Genomic DNA, 19,594 nt, shown 5'->3' with positions numbered 1-19,594 from the left:
GGACACACCTCCCCATTCAAGGTTTACATTTTTTTTTTTTTTTACTATTTTCTACATTGTAGAATAATAGAGAATCAAATCAAACTTGATTTGTCACATGCGCCGAAAACAAGTGCAGACCTTGCCATCAAATGCTTACTTACAAGCCCTTAACCAACAGTTCAGTTCAAGAAGAGTTAAGAAAATATTTACCAAATGAACTAAAATAAAAATGTATAAAAAGTAACACAATAACATAACAATAACGAGGCTATATAAAGGGGGTACCGGTACCGAGTCAGTGTGGTGGGTACAGGTTAGAGGTAATTTGTACACGTAGGTAGGGGTGAAGTGACTATGCATAGATAATAAACAGCGAGTAGCAGCAGTGTACAAAACAAATGAGAGGGGGGGGTCAATGTAATAGTCCGGTGGCCATTTGATTAATTGTTCAGCAGCCTTACGGCTTGGGAGTAGAAGCTGTTAAGGAGCCTTTTGGAGTCTGAGGACCCATGCCAAATCTTTTTAGTCTCATGAGGGGGAATAGGATTTGTCGTGCCCTCTTCACAACTGTCTTGGTGTGTTTGGGCCATGATAGATCGTTGGTGATGTGGACACCAAGGAACTTGAAACTCTCAATCCGCTCCACTACAGCCCCGTTGATGTTAATGGGCGCCTGTTCGGCCCTCCTTTTCCTGTAGTCCACGATCAGCTACTTTGTCTTGCTCACATTGTGGGAGAAGTTGTTGTCCTGGCACCACACTGCCAGTTCTCTGACCTCCTCCCTATAGGCTGTCTCATCGTTGATCATGACTACCACTGTTGTGTCGTCAGCAAACTTAATGATGGTGTTGGAGTCGTGTTTGGCCACGCAGTCGTGGAAGAACAGGGAGTACAGGAGGGGACTAAGTACACACCCCTGAGGGGCCCCTGTGTTGAGGATCAGCGTGGCGGATGTGTTGTTGCCTACCCTTACCACCTGGGGTTAGCACATCAGGAAGTCCAGGATCTAGTTGCAAAGGGAGGTGTTTAGTCCCAGGGTCCTTAGCTTAGTAATGAACTTCATCGGCACTATGGTGTTGAACGCTGAGCTGTAGTCAATGAACAGCATTCTCACACAGGTGTTCCTTTTGTCCAGGTGGGAAAAGGCAGTGTGGAGTACAATTGAGATTGCATCATCTGTGGATCTGTTGGGACGATATGCGAATTGGAGTGGGTCTAGGCTATCTGGGAGGATGCTGTTGATGTGAGCCATGACCAGCCTTTCAAAGCACTTCATGGCTACCGACGTGAGTGCAACGGGGTGGTAATCATTTAGGCAGGTTACCTTTGCTTCCTTGGGCACAGGGACTATGGTGGTCTGCTTGAAACATGTAGGTATTACAGACTCAGTCAGGGAGAGGATGAAAATGTCAGTGAAGACACTTGCCAGTTGGTCCACGCATGCTTTGAGTACACGTCCTGGTAATTCATCTGGCCCCGCGGCTTTGTGAATGTTGGCCTGTTTTAACCTCTCTAGGGTAGGTGGCACCAAATCGTCCCACCTACGTAACAGCCAGTGGAATCCTGTGGCGCATTATTCAAATACCTTAGAAATGCTATTACTTCAATTTCTCAAACATATGACTATTTTACAGCATTTTAAAGACAAGACTCTCGTTAATCTAACCACACTGTCCGATTTCAAAAAGGCTTTACAACGAAAGCAAAACATTAGATTACGTCAGCAGAGTACCCAGCCAGAAATAATCAGACACCCATTTTTCAAGCTAGCATATAATGTCACAAAAACCCAGAAGACAGCTAAATGCAGCACTAACCTTTGATGATCTTCATCAGATGACACACCTAGGACATTATGTTATACAATACATGCATGTTTTGTTCAATCAAGTTCATATTTATATCAAAAAACAGCTTTTTACATTAGCATGTGACGTTCAGAACTAGCATACCCCCTGCAAAGTTCCGGCGAATTTACTAACAATTTACTAAATTACTCCCGATAAACGTTCACAAAAAGCATAACAATTATTTTAAGAATTATAGATACAGAACTCCTCTATGCACTCGATATGTCCGATTTTAAAATAGCTTTTCGGTGAAAGCACATTTTGCAATATACTCAGTAGATAGCCCGGCATCACAGGGCTAGCTATTTAGACACCCAGCAAGTTTAGCACTCACCAAAGTCAGATTTACTATAACAAAAATGTTATTACCTTTGGTGTTCTTCGTCAGAATGCACTCCCAGGACTTCTACTTCAATAACAAATGTTGGTTTGGTTCAAAATAATCCATAGTTATATCCAAATAGCGGCGTTTTGTTCGTGCGTTCAAGACACTATCCGAAAGGGTAAATAAGGGTTACGAGCATGGCGCATTTCGTGACAAAAAAATTCGAAATATTCCATTACCGTACTTCGAAGCATGTCAACCGCTGTTTAAAATCCATTTTTATGCAATTTTTCTCGTAAAAAAGCGATAATATTCCGACCGGGAATCTGCGTTTAGGTAAACAGACGAAAGAAAATAAAGCATGGGGTCAACTCGGGCACGCGCCTAAGCCCATAGTACTCTGATCGGCCACTTGCCAAAAGCGATAATGTGTTTCAGCCAGGCATGTAAAACGTCAGCCATCCTCTTCGGCGCCATCTTAACAAGAAGACATCAAAACTATGAAATAACACATATAGAATCATGTAGTAACCAAAAAAAGTGTTAAACAAATCAAAACATATTTTAGATTCTTCAAAGTAGCAACCCTTTGTCTTGATGAAAGCTTTGCACACTCTTGGCATTCTCTCAACCAGGTTCATGAGGTAGTCACCTGGATGCGTTTGAGCCAATCAGTTGTGTTGTGACAAGGTAGGGGTGGTATTCGGAAGATGACCAAGTCCATATTATGGCAAGAACAGCTCAAATAAGAAAAGTGTATAGTCATTCGGAAAAACCATCAAGCACTATGATGAGCGCTCTCATGAGGACCGCCACAGGAAGTCCCAGAGTGACGTCTGCTGCAGAGTATAAGCTCATTAGTTACCAGCCTCAGAAATTATAGCCCAAATAAATGCTTCACAGCGTTCAAGTAACAGACACATCTTAACATCAACTGTTTTTGTATTTTTTATTTAAACCTTTAATTTAACCTTCTCTGTTCAGAGGAGACTGCGTGAAATCAGGCCTTCATGGTTGAAATGCTGCAAAGAAACCACTAATAAAGGACACCAATTGGATGAACAGACTTGCTTGGGCCAAGAAACACGAGCAATGGACATTAGACCAGTTGAAATCAATCAATTTCAGATTTAAGTTTTTGCGAACTTTCAAAGTTCTTGAAATATTCCATATTGACTGACCATGTCTTAAAGTAATGTACTGTTGTTTCTCTTTGCTTATTTGAGCTGTTCTTGCCCTAATATGGACTTGGTCTTTTACCAAATAGGGACATCTTCTGAATACCTCCCCTACCTTGTTACAACACAACTGATTGGCTCAAAGGCCTTAAGAAGGAAAGAAATACCACAAATTAACTTCTAACAAGGCACACCTGTTAATTGAAATGCATTCCAGGTAACTACCTCATGAAGCTGGTTGAGAGAATGCCAAGAGTGTGCAAAGCTGTCATCAAGGCAAAGGGTGGCTACTTTGAAGAATCTTAAATATAAAATATATTTTGAATTATTTAACACGTTTCTTGGTTACTACATGATTCCATATGTGTTACGTCAATAGTTTTTATGTCTTCACTATTATTCTACAATGTAGAAAATACAAAAAAATTAAGAAAAACCCTGGAATGTGTAGGTGTGTCCAAACTTTTGACTGGTACTGTATGTCTATTTAATGTTTCTCTCCAGTGTGTGTTAGCTGGTGTGTTTTCAGGTTTAATGATTGACTGAAGCTCTTTCCACAATGATCACAGCTGTAAGGCTTCACTCCAGTTTGTGTTAGCTGGTGTGTAGTCAGGTTGCTTGACTGATTGAAGCTCTTTCCACAATCAAGGCAAGGGTAAGGCCTCTCCCCTGCATGAATTTGCAGGCGAGATTGGAAGGCGTTAGAAGCAGTGAAACTCTTCCCGCACTGAGAGCAGCAGTACGGTTTCTCTCGGGGGTGAATCCACTGGTGAATAATGAAGTCACTCCTGCTAGTGAAACTCTTCCCACAGTCAGAGCAGCAGTGTTGAGGTTTCTTCCCTATACGTCTCTGCTGGTGTTTCTTGGGGTGTTCTGATCTATAGAGACACTTCTCTGTCTCGTCAGCAACAATGTTGTTGAGGCTCCGCAGATGACATGCCCCTCCAACTGAGAGAATGGTTAGTGCTGTCCCCTGTGAAACAAAGACATTGAATAACTATGTTTTGGAAATATAGGTCCATAAACAAATACTATATATATTTTTTAAATGTGTTATTTAGCAGACTCTCTTCTCCAGCGCAACTTACAGGAGCAATCAGGGTTAAGTACCTTGCTCAAGGGCACAGACAGATTTTTCATCTAGTCAGCTCAGAGATTCATACCAGCAACCTTTATTAGTGGCTCAACGCTCTTAACCACTAACCTACCTGCTGCCCTTATCAATATACACTTAGTTTATTAAGTACACTCCCCTCCGTTCACAAAACTGGATCGACAATTTGCTGGCCACTGAGTGTATGTTTACTGCTTATCAACCAATTAACAGAAGTTGGAGAAGCAAATTGTAGTCTAATCCACACACCCCATTGTTCTTACTTGATGAATTCAAATCTCCCTCCTCGTGTCCTTCTCTCACAGTTCCACTCTGCCCTGGTGTTTTCCTGCAGTTGACCAGCCGCACTGACACCCTCTTCAGACCCAGCAGTAAGGTGCTACCAGGAGAGTTGTGACCAGGGGACTCCGGCAGGGTGGAGGGGGACGGGCTAGCTCTGTCCTGGTGACCACAGGAAGTATTGTACATAGAATATCATTAGACCAAACATTTGATTACTTTAGTCTAAATCTCTGATTGATTGGTGCATACTTGTAATATCACATTTCTCCTGAAGTGTGTCACTGATCACTACTTTCCACAACATTTTCAATCTCTTTGCCAAATCTTTCAGACGGAAGTGGTATATATATTTTTTTTACAAATGTCAAAACTGACAAGGTTTTCACACACTGTTGCTGGTATTTTGGCCCATTCCTCCATGCAGATATCCTCTAGAGCAGTGATGTTTTGGGGCTGTCGCTGGGCAACACAGACTTTCAACTCCCTCCAAAGATTTTCTATGGGGTTGAGATCTGGAGACTGGCTAGGCCACTCCAGGACCTTGAAATGCTTCTTACGAAGCCACTCCTTCGTTGCCCGGGCGGTGTGTTTGGGATCATTGTCATGCTGAAAGACCCAGCCACGTTTCATCTTCAATGCCCTTGCTGATGGAAGGAGGTTTTTCACTCAAAATCTCACGATACATGCCCCCATTCATTCTTTCCTTTACACGGATCAGTCGTCCTGGTCCCTTTGCAGAAAAACAGCCCCAAAGCATGATGTTTCCACCCCCATGCTTCACAGTGGTATGGTGTTCTTTGGATGCAACTCAGCATTCTTTGTCCTCCAAACACGACGAGTTTAGTTTTTACCAAAAAGTTAGATTTTGGTTTCATCTGACCATATGACATTCTCCCAATCCTCTTCTGGATAATCCAAATGCTCTCTAGCAAACTTCAGACGGGCCTGGACACGTCTGGCACTGCAGGATTTGAGTCCCTGGCGGCGTAGTGTGTTACTGATGGTAGGCTTTGTTACTTTGGTCCCAGCTCTCTGCAGGTCATTCACTAGGTCCCCCCGTGTGCTTCTGGGATTTTTGCTCACCGTTCTTGTGATCATTTTGACCCCACGGGGTGAGATCTTGCGTGGAGCCCCAGATCGAGGGAGATTATCAGTGGTCTTGTATGTCTTCCATTTCCTAATAATTGCTCCCACAGTTGATTTCTTCAAACCAAGCTGCTTACCTATTGCAGATTCAGTCTTCCTAGCCTGGTGCAGGTCTACAATTTTGTTTCTGGTGTCCTTTGACAGCTCTTTGGTCTTGGCCATAGTGGAGTTTGGAGTGTGACTGTTTGAGGTTGTGGACAAGTGTCTTTTATACTGATAACAAGTTCAAACAGGTGCCATTAATACAGGTAACGAGTGGAGGACAGAGGAGCCTCTTAAAGAAGAAGTTACAGGTCTGTGAGAGCCAGGAATCTTGCTTGTTTGTAGGTGACCAAATACTTATTTTCCACCATAATTTGCAAATAAATTCATAAAAAATCCTGCTGGATTTTTTTCCCTCATTTTGTCTGTCATAGTTGACGTGTACCTATGATGAAAATTACAGGCCTCTCATCTTTTTAAGTGGGAGAACTTGCACAATTGGTGGCTGACTAAATACTTTTTTAGCCCCACTGTAGATATATAAAATACACAATTTAAGTGATAAAGTTTTGTTTAGAAGATAATGGATTGAATGTATTGATAAATTGAATCCATCAATATACACCTATTGTTGAAACATTATTCTACATAATGACGTTTAATAATAATAGTATTATGAGTGTATGAAAGAAGATACAATTTAACCCCCCACCCCCACACACACACAGGATCACTATGACATTTTCTATCAACGATAAGATTTATCCATTTAGACCTGATCCTAGATCAGAGCTGAATATTATGCTCTACAGAGGTTACCATGGTGATCAGACTAAGTCAACTGTTTAACAATAGGAGATGGATATGACTGTTCACTAGATGTTTTCTATTGGTTCTTTTTTAGGGATCTGGAACCGGGGGAGGATAGGAGGGAGATGAAATATGGCACATTTTTGTTTTCTGGACCTAAATGAGCAAAGCTCTTTCCACATAGACAGACATAGGGTTTCTCTCTAGTGTGAAATCAGGGTCCCTGACTGATTGAAGCTCTTCCCACACTGATCACAGCTATAAGGCTTCTCTCCTGTGTGTGTTAGTTGGTGTGTTGTCAGGTTGATTGACTGACTGAAGCTCTTCCAACACTGATCATAGCTATAAGGCTTCTCTCCTGTGTGTATTCGCTGGTGTCTAGTTAGTTTTTCTGATACAGCAAAGCTCTTCCCACACTGACCACAGTTATAAGGCTTACCTGCCGCCCTACCTGCCGCCCTTATCAATATACACTCAGTGGCCAGTTTATTAGGTACAACCCCCCCATTCACGAAACTGGATCGACATTTTACTGGCTACTGAGTGTATACTGTTAATCAATCAATTAACAGAAGTTGCAGAAGCAGATTGTAGTCTCATCCACACACCCCATTGTTCTTACTTGATGAAATCAAATCTCCCTCCTCCTCGTGCCCCCCTCTCACAGTTCCACTCTGCCCTGGTGTTTTCCTGCAGTCGACCAGCAGCACAGACACCCTCTTCAGACCCAGCAGTAAGGTGCTACCAGGAGAGTTGTGACCAGGGGACTCCGGCAGAGTGGAGGGGGACGGGCTGGCTCTGTCCTGGTGACCACAGGAAGTATTGTACATAGAATATCATTAGACCAAGCATTTGATTAATTTAGTCTAAATCTCTGATCAGTGCATCCTTATAATACCTCCTTTCTCCTGAAGTGTATAATTGTTCACTACATTCCACAAATGTCTATTTATTTTTTAAATGACTGGCAAATTTTTCAGATCTAAAAACCACTTCTAATGCCCCCTGTCTTATGTTCAGAAGCTTTGATTGAGCATTCATTGGAGTTGAACACATCTTTAACCTCGGAGTTAATCTTGGTTAACCCAGAACTAATGTCTCACGTATTTGGTCAGCCGCTCTATTTAGTTCTGGGTTCATACAGTGAGGGAAAAAAGTATTTGATCCCCTGCTGATTTTGTACGTTTGCCCACTAACAAAGAAATTATCAGTCTATCATTTTAATTGTAGGTTTATTTGAACAGTGAAAGACAGAATAACAACAAAAAAATCCAGAAAACGCATGTTAAAAATGTTATAAATTGATTTGCATTTTAATGAGGGAGCAGGTTGAGAGCTTCAAGTTCTTTGGCATCCACATCACCAACAAACTAACATGGTCCAAACACACCAAGACAGTCATGAAGAGGGCACGACAAAGCCTATTCCCCCTCAGGAAACTAAAAAGATGTGGCATGGGTCCTGAGATCCTCAAAAGGGTCTACAGCTGCAACATTGAGAGCATTCTGACCGGTTGCATCACTGCCTGGCACGGCAATTGCTCGGCCTCCGACCGCAAGGCACTACAGAGGGTAGTGCGTACGGCCCAGTACATCACTGGGGCTAAGCTGCCTGCCATCCAGGACCTCTACACCAGGCGGTGTCAGAGGAAGGCCCTAAAAATTGTCAAAGACCCCAGCCTCCCCAGTCATAGACTGTTCTCTCTACTACCGCATGGCAAGCGGTACTGGAGTGCCAAGTCTAGGACAAAAAGGCTTCTCAACAGTTTTTACCCCCAAGCCATAAGACTCCTGAACAGGTAATCAAATGGCTACCGGTACTATTTGCATTGTGTGCCCCCCCCCCCCCAACCCCTCTTTTATGCTGCTGCTACTCTGTTTATCATATATGCATAGTCACTTTAACTATACATTCATGTACGTACTACCTCAATTGGCCCGACCAACCAGTGCTCCCGCACATTGGCTAACCAGGCTATCTGCATTGTGTCCCACCACCTGCCAACCCCTCTTTCACGCTACTGCTAAATATGTGTATGCGACCAAAACAATTTGATGATTAGAATGTGTGTTAGTGTACTAGTACAAGGGCATAGGATTGTGTGTGTGGGTTTGCAAGTGGTGGAGGGTGATATGTGCATTAACATTAGTGTAGTAACATAAAACATTAGTTTAGGTGTTATTACATGATCGCTTGAAGTTATTACTCACCTGACTGATAACGTAACTTATTACATTAAATGGAAAAGTTATTCCGATAACAATTCTATATTTTATTATTAACCAACATTTACCAGTTTTATTACATTATAAATCTAAAAGTTATTACAATAACCGTTGTTACAAGACAGTATGCCTAGTTCTTGCCTTGACCTTATTATCCAATGCATTATGGATTAGTTGTTTGTCATTTTAATCAATTTAGATATTATTATAAAAATATAAAATTAGTGAAATTAAATCCATTATCTTCTAAACAAGTTATTGATCAATTGAATACATGAATATACACATATTGTTGAAACATTATTCCTCATGACATTTAATAACAACAGTATCATGAGTATATGAAAGAAGATACAGTTATCAACAGCCCACCCCTCTCTCTCTCACACACACACACAACATTTTCTATGATAACATTTATCCATTTAGATCCCAATGTGTGATATTACATAAACACAGGGGAGACCTGATCCTAGATCAGAGCTGCATATTATGCTGCACAGAGGTTACCATGGTGATCAGACTAATGCAACTGTTTAAGAATGGTAGATGGATATGACTGTTCACTAGATGTTATCTATTGATCCTTTCTTTAGGGATCTATAACCGCTGTCAGGTATAGGATGGAGATGAAATATGGCACGTTTTTGTTTTCTGGTGTTTTTTCATTGGCCCTAAATGAGTAAAGCTCTTTCCACACAGACAGACATAGGGTTTCTCTCGAGTGTGTGTTCGCTGGTGTGAATTCAGGCTCCCTGATTGACCGAAGCGCTTTCCACACTAATCACAGATATAAGGCTTCTCTCTACGGTGTGTTCGATGGTGTCTAGTCAAGGAGGAAGCTCGAGCAAAGCTCTTCCCACACTGATCACAGCTATAAGACTTCTCTCCAGTGTGTGTTAGCTTGTGTCTATTCAGGGTGTAAGCAACAGCGAAGCTCTTCCCACACTGATCACAGTTATAAGGCTTCACTCCAGTGTGTCTTAGCTTGTGTGTTGTCAGGTGGACTGACTGATTGAACCTCTTCCCACACTGATTACAGCTATAAGGCTTCACTCCTGCGTGTGTTAGCTGGTGTGTAGTCAGGTTGCTTGACTGATTGAAGCTCTTTCCACAATCAAGGCAAGGGTAAGGCCTCTCCCCTGCATGAATTTGCAGGCGAGATTGGAAGGCGTTAGAAGCAGTGAAACTCTTCCCGCACTGAGAGCAGCAGTACGGTTTCTCTCGGGGGTGAATCCACTGGTGAATAATGAAGTCACTCCTGCTAGTGAAACTCTTCCCACAGTCAGAGCAGCAGTGTTGAGGTTTCTTCCCTATACGTCTCTGCTGGTGTTTCTTGGGGTGTTCTGATCTATAGAGACACTTCTCTGTCTCGTCAGCAACAATGTTGTTGAGGCTCCGCAGATGACATGCCCCTCCAACTGAGAGAATGGTTAGTGCTGTCCCCTGTGAAACAAAGACATTGAATAACTATGTTTTGGAAATATAGGTCCATAAACAAATACTATATATATTTTTTAAATGTGTTATTTAGCAGACTCTCTTCTCCAGCGCAACTTACAGGAGCAATCAGGGTTAAGTACCTTGCTCAAGGGCACAGACAGATTTTTCATCTAGTCAGCTCAGAGATTCATACCAGCAACCTTTATTAGTGGCTCAACGCTCTTAACCACTAACCTACCTGCTGCCCTTATCAATATACACTTAGTTTATTAAGTACACTCCCCTCCGTTCACAAAACTGGATCGACAATTTGCTGGCCACTGAGTGTATGTTTACTGCTTATCAACCAATTAACAGAAGTTGGAGAAGCAAATTGTAGTCTAATCCACACACCCCATTGTTCTTACTTGATGAATTCAAATCTCCCTCCTCGTGTCCTTCTCTCACAGTTCCACTCTGCCCTGGTGTTTTCCTGCAGTTGACCAGCCGCACTGACACCCTCTTCAGACCCAGCAGTAAGGTGCTACCAGGAGAGTTGTGACCAGGGGACTCCGGCAGGGTGGAGGGGGACGGGCTAGCTCTGTCCTGGTGACCACAGGAAGTATTGTACATAGAATATCATTAGACCAAACATTTGATTACTTTAGTCTAAATCTCTGATTGATTGGTGCATACTTGTAATATCACATTTCTCCTGAAGTGTGTCACTGATCACTACTTTCCACAACATTTTCAATCTCTTTGCCAAATCTTTCAGACGGAAGTGGTATATATATTTTTTTTACAAATGTCAAAACTGACAAGGTTTTCACACACTGTTGCTGGTATTTTGGCCCATTCCTCCATGCAGATATCCTCTAGAGCAGTGATGTTTTGGGGCTGTCGCTGGGCAACACAGACTTTCAACTCCCTCCAAAGATTTTCTATGGGGTTGAGATCTGGAGACTGGCTAGGCCACTCCAGGACCTTGAAATGCTTCTTACGAAGCCACTCCTTCGTTGCCCGGGCGGTGTGTTTGGGATCATTGTCATGCTGAAAGACCCAGCCACGTTTCATCTTCAATGCCCTTGCTGATGGAAGGAGGTTTTTCACTCAAAATCTCACGATACATGCCCCCATTCATTCTTTCCTTTACACGGATCAGTCGTCCTGGTCCCTTTGCAGAAAAACAGCCCCAAAGCATGATGTTTCCACCCCCATGCTTCACAGTGGTATGGTGTTCTTTGGATGCAACTCAGCATTCTTTGTCCTCCAAACACGACGAGTTTAGTTTTTACCAAAAAGTTAGATTTTGGTTTCATCTGACCATATGACATTCTCCCAATCCTCTTCTGGATAATCCAAATGCTCTCTAGCAAACTTCAGACGGCCCTGGACACGTCTGGCACTGCAGGATTTGAGTCCCTGGCGGCGTAGTGTGTTACTGATGGTAGGCTTTGTTACTTTGGTCCCAGCTCTCTGCAGGTCATTCACTAGGTCCCCCCGTGTGCTTCTGGGATTTTTGCTCACCGTTCTTGTGATCATTTTGACCCCACGGGGTGAGATCTTGCGTGGAGCCCCAGATCGAGGGAGATTATCAGTGGTCTTGTATGTCTTCCATTTCCTAATAATTGCTCCCACAGTTGATTTCTTCAAACCAAGCTGCTTACCTATTGCAGATTCAGTCTTCCTAGCCTGGTGCAGGTCTACAATTTTGTTTCTGGTGTCCTTTGACAGCTCTTTGGTCTTGGCCATAGTGGAGTTTGGAGTGTGACTGTTTGAGGTTGTGGACAAGTGTCTTTTATACTGATAACAAGTTCAAACAGGTGCCATTAATACAGGTAACGAGTGGAGGACAGAGGAGCCTCTTAAAGAAGAAGTTACAGGTCTGTGAGAGCCAGGAATCTTGCTTGTTTGTAGGTGACCAAATACTTATTTTCCACCATAATTTGCAAATAAATTCATAAAAAATCCTGCTGGATTTTTTTCCCTCATTTTGTCTGTCATAGTTGACGTGTACCTATGATGAAAATTACAGGCCTCTCATCTTTTTAAGTGGGAGAACTTGCACAATTGGTGGCTGACTAAATACTTTTTTAGCCCCACTGTAGATATATAAAATACACAATTTAAGTGATAAAGTTTTGTTTAGAAGATAATGGATTGAATGTATTGATAAATTGAATCCATCAATATACACCTATTGTTGAAACATTATTCTACATAATGACGTTTAATAATAATAGTATTATGAGTGTATGAAAGAAGATACAATTTAACCCCCCACCCCCACACACACACAGGATCACTATGACATTTTCTATCAACGATAAGATTTATCCATTTAGACCTGATCCTAGATCAGAGCTGAATATTATGCTCTACAGAGGTTACCATGGTGATCAGACTAAGTCAACTGTTTAACAATAGGAGATGGATATGACTGTTCACTAGATGTTTTCTATTGGTTCTTTTTTAGGGATCTGGAACCGGGGGAGGATAGGAGGGAGATGAAATATGGCACATTTTTGTTTTCTGGACCTAAATGAGCAAAGCTCTTTCCACATAGACAGACATAGGGTTTCTCTCTAGTGTGAAATCAGGGTCCCTGACTGATTGAAGCTCTTCCCACACTGATCACAGCTATAAGGCTTCTCTCCTGTGTGTGTTAGTTGGTGTGTTGTCAGGTTGATTGACTGACTGAAGCTCTTCCAACACTGATCATAGCTATAAGGCTTCTCTCCTGTGTGTATTCGCTGGTGTCTAGTTAGTTTTTCTGATACAGCAAAGCTCTTCCCACACTGACCACAGTTATAAGGCTTACCTGCCGCCCTACCTGCCGCCCTTATCAATATACACTCAGTGGCCAGTTTATTAGGTACAACCCCCCCATTCACGAAACTGGATCGACATTTTACTGGCTACTGAGTGTATACTGTTAATCAATCAATTAACAGAAGTTGCAGAAGCAGATTGTAGTCTCATCCACACACCCCATTGTTCTTACTTGATGAAATCAAATCTCCCTCCTCCTCGTGCCCCCCTCTCACAGTTCCACTCTGCCCTGGTGTTTTCCTGCAGTCGACCAGCAGCACAGACACCCTCTTCAGACCCAGCAGTAAGGTGCTACCAGGAGAGTTGTGACCAGGGGACTCCGGCAGAGTGGAGGGGGACGGGCTGGCTCTGTCCTGGTGACCACAGGAAGTATTGTACATAGAATATCATTAGACCAAGCATTTGATTAATTTAGTCTAAATCTCTGATCAGTGCATCCTTATAATACCTCCTTTCTCCTGAAGTGTATAATTGTTCACTACATTCCACAAATGTCTATTTATTTTTTAAATGACTGGCAAATTTTTCAGATCTAAAAACCACTTCTAATGCCCCCTGTCTTATGTTCAGAAGCTTTGATTGAGCATTCATTGGAGTTGAACACATCTTTAACCTCGGAGTTAATCTTGGTTAACCCAGAACTAATGTCTCACGTATTTGGTCAGCCGCTCTATTTAGTTCTGGGTTCATACAGTGAGGGAAAAAAGTATTTGATCCCCTGCTGATTTTGTACGTTTGCCCACTAACAAAGAAATTATCAGTCTATCATTTTAATTGTAGGTTTATTTGAACAGTGAAAGACAGAATAACAACAAAAAAATCCAGAAAACGCATGTTAAAAATGTTATAAATTGATTTGCATTTTAATGAGGGAGCAGGTTGAGAGCTTCAAGTTCTTTGGCATCCACATCACCAACAAACTAACATGGTCCAAACACACCAAGACAGTCATGAAGAGGGCACGACAAAGCCTATTCCCCCTCAGGAAACTAAAAAGATGTGGCATGGGTCCTGAGATCCTCAAAAGGGTCTACAGCTGCAACATTGAGAGCATTCTGACCGGTTGCATCACTGCCTGGCACGGCAATTGCTCGGCCTCCGACCGCAAGGCACTACAGAGGGTAGTGCGTACGGCCCAGTACATCACTGGGGCTAAGCTGCCTGCCATCCAGGACCTCTACACCAGGCGGTGTCAGAGGAAGGCCCTAAAAATTGTCAAAGACCCCAGCCTCCCCAGTCATAGACTGTTCTCTCTACTACCGCATGGCAAGCGGTACTGGAGTGCCAAGTCTAGGACAAAAAGGCTTCTCAACAGTTTTTACCCCCAAGCCATAAGACTCCTGAACAGGTAATCAAATGGCTACCGGTACTATTTGCATTGTGTGCCCCCCCCCCCCCAACCCCTCTTTTATGCTGCTGCTACTCTGTTTATCATATATGCATAGTCACTTTAACTATACATTCATGTACGTACTACCTCAATTGGCCCGACCAACCAGTGCTCCCGCACATTGGCTAACCAGGCTATCTGCATTGTGTCCCACCACCTGCCAACCCCTCTTTCACGCTACTGCTAAATATGTGTATGCGACCAAAACAATTTGATGATTAGAATGTGTGTTAGTGTACTAGTACAAGGGCATAGGATTGTGTGTGTGGGTTTGCAAGTGGTGGAGGGTGATATGTGCATTAACATTAGTGTAGTAACATAAAACATTAGTTTAGGTGTTATTACATGATCGCTTGAAGTTATTACTCACCTGACTGATAACGTAACTTATTACATTAAATGGAAAAGTTATTCCGATAACAATTCTATATTTTATTATTAACCAACATTTACCAGTTTTATTACATTATAAATCTAAAAGTTATTACAATAACCGTTGTTACAAGACAGTATGCCTAGTTCTTGCCTTGACCTTATTATCCAATGCATTATGGATTAGTTGTTTGTCATTTTAATCAATTTAGATATTATTATAAAAATATAAAATTAGTGAAATTAAATCCATTATCTTCTAAACAAGTTATTGATCAATTGAATACATGAATATACACATATTGTTGAAACATTATTCCTCATGACATTTAATAACAACAGTATCATGAGTATATGAAAGAAGATACAGTTATCAACAGCCCACCCCTCTCTCTCTCACACACACACACAACATTTTCTATGATAACATTTATCCATTTAGATCCCAATGTGTGATATTACATAAACACAGGGGAGACCTGATCCTAGATCAGAGCTGCATATTATGCTGCACAGAGGTTACCATGGTGATCAGACTAATGCAACTGTTTAAGAATGGTAGATGGATATGACTGTTCACTAGATGTTATCTATTGATCCTTTCTTTAGGGATCTATAACCGCTGTCAGGTATAGGATGGAGATGAAATATGGCACGTTTTTGTTTTCTGGTGTTTTTTCATTGGCCCTAAATGAGTAAAGCTCTTTCCACACAGACAGACATAGGGTTTCTCTCGAGTGTGTGTTCGCTGGTGTGAATTCAGGCTCCCTGATTGACCGAAGCGCTTTCCACACTAATCACAGATATAAGGCTTCTCTCTACGGTGTGTTCGATGGTGTCTAGTCAAGGAGGAAGCTCGAGCAAAGCTCTTCCCACACTGATCACAGCTATAAGACTTCTCTCCAGTGTGTGTTAGCTTGTGTCTATTCAGGGTGTAAGCAACAGCGAAGCTCTTCCCACACTGATCACAGTTATAAGGCTTCACTCCAGTGTGTCTTAGCTTGTGTGTTGTCAGGTGGACTGACTGATTGAACCTCTTCCCACACTGATTACAGCTATAAGGCTTCACTCCTGCGTGTGTTAGCTGGTGTGTAGTCAGGTTGCTTGACTGATTGAAGCTCTTTCCACAATCAAGGCAAGGGTAAGGCCTCTCCCCTGCATGAATTTGCAGGCGAGATTGGAAGGCGTTAGAAGCAGTGAAACTCTTCCCGCACTGAGAGCAGCAGTACGGTTTCTCTCGGGGGTGAATCCACTGGTGAATAATGAAGTCACTCCTGCTAGTGAAACTCTTCCCACAGTCAGAGCAGCAGTGTTGAGGTTTCTTCCCTATACGTCTCTGCTGGTGTTTCTTGGGGTGTTCTGATCTATAGAGACACTTCTCTGTCTCGTCAGCAACAATGTTGTTGAGGCTCCGCAGATGACATGCCCCTCCAACTGAGAGAATGGTTAGTGCTGTCCCCTGTGAAACAAAGACATTGAATAACTATGTTTTGGAAATATAGGTCCATAAACAAATACTATATATATTTTTTAAATGTGTTATTTAGCAGACTCTCTTCTCCAGCGCAACTTACAGGAGCAATCAGGGTTAAGTACCTTGCTCAAGGGCACAGACAGATTTTTCATCTAGTCAGCTCAGAGATTCATACCAGCAACCTTTATTAGTGGCTCAACGCTCTTAACCACTAACCTACCTGCTGCCCTTATCAATATACACTTAGTTTATTAAGTACACTCCCCTCCGTTCACAAAACTGGATCGACAATTTGCTGGCCACTGAGTGTATGTTTACTGCTTATCAACCAATTAACAGAAGTTGGAGAAGCAAATTGTAGTCTAATCCACACACCCCATTGTTCTTACTTGATGAATTCAAATCTCCCTCCTCGTGTCCTTCTCTCACAGTTCCACTCTGCCCTGGTGTTTTCCTGCAGTTGACCAGCCGCACTGACACCCTTTTCAGACCCAGCAGTAAGGTGCTACCAGGAGAGTTGTGACCAGGGGACTCCGGCAGGGTGGAGGGGGACGGGCTAGCTCTGTCCTGGTGACCACAGGAAGTATTGTACATAGAATATCATTAGACCAAACATTTGATTACTTTAGTCTAAATCTCTGATTGATTGGTGCATACTTGTAATATCACATTTCTCCTGAAGTGTGTCACTGATCACTACTTTCCACAACATTTTCAATCTCTTTGCCAAATCTTTCAGACGGAAGTGGTATATATATTTTTTTTACAAATGTCAAAACTGACAAGGTTTTCACACACTGTTGCTGGTATTTTGGCCCATTCCTCCATGCAGATATCCTCTAGAGCAGTGATGTTTTGGGGCTGTCGCTGGGCAACACAGACTTTCAACTCCCTCCAAAGATTTTCTATGGGGTTGAGATCTGGAGACTGGCTAGGCCACTCCAGGACCTTGAAATGCTTCTTACGAAGCCACTCCTTCGTTGCCCGGGCGGTGTGTTTGGGATCATTGTCATGCTGAAAGACCCAGCCACGTTTCATCTTCAATGCCCTTGCTGATGGAAGGAGGTTTTTCACTCAAAATCTCACGATACATGCCCCCATTCATTCTTTCCTTTACACGGATCAGTCGTCCTGGTCCCTTTGCAGAAAAACAGCCCCAAAGCATGATGTTTCCACCCCCATGCTTCACAGTGGTATGGTGTTCTTTGGATGCAACTCAGCATTCTTTGTCCTCCAAACACGACGAGTTTAGTTTTTACCAAAAAGTTAGATTTTGGTTTCATCTGACCATATGACATTCTCCCAATCCTCTTCTGGATAATCCAAATGCTCTCTAGCAAACTTCAGACGGGCCTGGACACGTCTGGCACTGCAGGATTTGAGTCCCTGGCGGCGTAGTGTGTTACTGATGGTAGGCTTTGTTACTTTGGTCCCAGCTCTCTGCAGGTCATTCACTAGGTCCCCCCGTGTGCTTCTGGGATTTTTGCTCACCGTTCTTGTGATCATTTTGACCCCACGGGGTGAGATCTTGCGTGGAGCCCCAGATCGAGGGAGATTATCAGTGGTCTTGTATGTCTTCCATTTCCTAATAATTGCTCCCACAGTTGATTTCTTCAAACCAAGCTGCTTACCTATTGCAGATTCAGTCTTCCTAGCCTGGTGCAGGTCTACAATTTTGTTTCTGGTGTCCTTTGACAGCTCTTTGGTCTTGGCCATAGTGGAGTTTGGAGTGTGACTGTTTGAGGTTGTGGACAAGTGTCTTTTATACTGATAACAAGTTCAAACAGGTGCCATTAATACAGGTAACGAGTGGAGGACAGAGGAGCCTCTTAAAGAAGAAGTTACAGGTCTGTGAGAGCCAGGAATCTTGCTTGTTTGTAGGTGACCAAATACTTATTTTCCACCATAATTTGCAAATAAATTCATAAAAAATCCTACTGGATTTTTTTCCCTCATTTTGTCTGTCATAGTTGACGTGTACCTATGATGAAAATTACAGGCCTCTCATCTTTTTAAGTGGGAGAACTTGCACAATTGGTGGCTGACTAAATACTTTTTTAGCCCCACTGTAGATATATAAAATACACAATTTAAGTGATAAAGTTTTGTTTAGAAGATAATGGATTGAATGTATTGATAAATTGAATCCATCAATATACACCTATTGTTGAAACATTATTCTACATAATGACGTTTAATAATAATAGTATTATGAGTGTATGAAAGAAGATACAATTTAACCCCCCACCCCCACACACACACAGGATCACTATGACATTTTCTATCAACGATAAGATTTATCCATTTAGACCTGATCCTAGATCAGAGCTGAATATTATGCTCTACAGAGGTTACCATGGTGATCAGACTAAGTCAACTGTTTAACAATAGGAGATGGATATGACTGTTCACTAGATGTTTTCTATTGGTTCTTTTTTAGGGATCTGGAACCGGGGGAGGATAGGAGGGAGATGAAATATGGCACATTTTTGTTTTCTGGACCTAAATGAGCAAACGCTCTTTCCACATAGACAGACATAGGGTTTCTCTCTAGTGTGAAATCAGGGTCCCTGACTGATTGAAGCTCTTCCCACACTGATCACAGCTATAAGGCTTCTCTCCTGTGTGTGTTAGTTGGTGTGTTGTCAGGTTGATTGACTGACTGAAGCTCTTCCAACACTGATCATAGCTATAAGGCTTCTCTCCTGTGTGTATTCGCTGGTGTCTAGTTAGTTTTTCTGATACAGCAAAGCTCTTCCCACACTGACCACAGTTATAAGGCTTACCTGCCGCCCTACCTGCCGCCCTTATCAATATACACTCAGTGGCCAGTTTATTAGGTACAACCCCCCCATTCACGAAACTGGATCGACATTTTACTGGCTACTGAGTGTATACTGTTAATCAATCAATTAACAGAAGTTGCAGAAGCAGATTGTAGTCTCATCCACACACCCCATTGTTCTTACTTGATGAAATCAAATCTCCCTCCTCCTCGTGCCCCCCTCTCACAGTTCCACTCTGCCCTGGTGTTTTCCTGCAGTCGACCAGCAGCACAGACACCCTCTTCAGACCCAGCAGTAAGGTGCTACCAGGAGAGTTGTGACCAGGGGACTCCGGCAGAGTGGAGGGGGACGGGCTGGCTCTGTCCTGGTGACCACAGGAAGTATTGTACATAGAATATCATTAGACCAAGCATTTGATTAA

The 19,594-nt window shown here is 42.5% G+C and overlaps 2 pseudogenes; both read right to left on the bottom strand.

Annotated features, from left to right (window-relative positions):
• Nucleotides 1–7,884: 7,884 nt before the first annotated feature.
• On the bottom strand, nt 7,885–13,531 carry LOC145877516 (uncharacterized; annotated as a pseudogene).
• A 385-nt stretch (nt 13,532–13,916) lies between these two features.
• LOC145877515 (uncharacterized) lies at nt 13,917–19,564 on the bottom strand (annotated as a pseudogene).
• Between the last annotated feature and the right edge of the window lie 30 nt (nt 19,565–19,594).

Source organism: Salmo salar, chromosome 03 (assembly GCF_965601325.2).
Source record: "Salmo salar chromosome 03, fSalSal1, whole genome shotgun sequence".
Taxonomy (NCBI): domain Eukaryota; kingdom Metazoa; phylum Chordata; class Actinopteri; order Salmoniformes; family Salmonidae; genus Salmo; species Salmo salar.
This window is presented reverse-complemented; position numbering and strand designations above follow the sequence as displayed.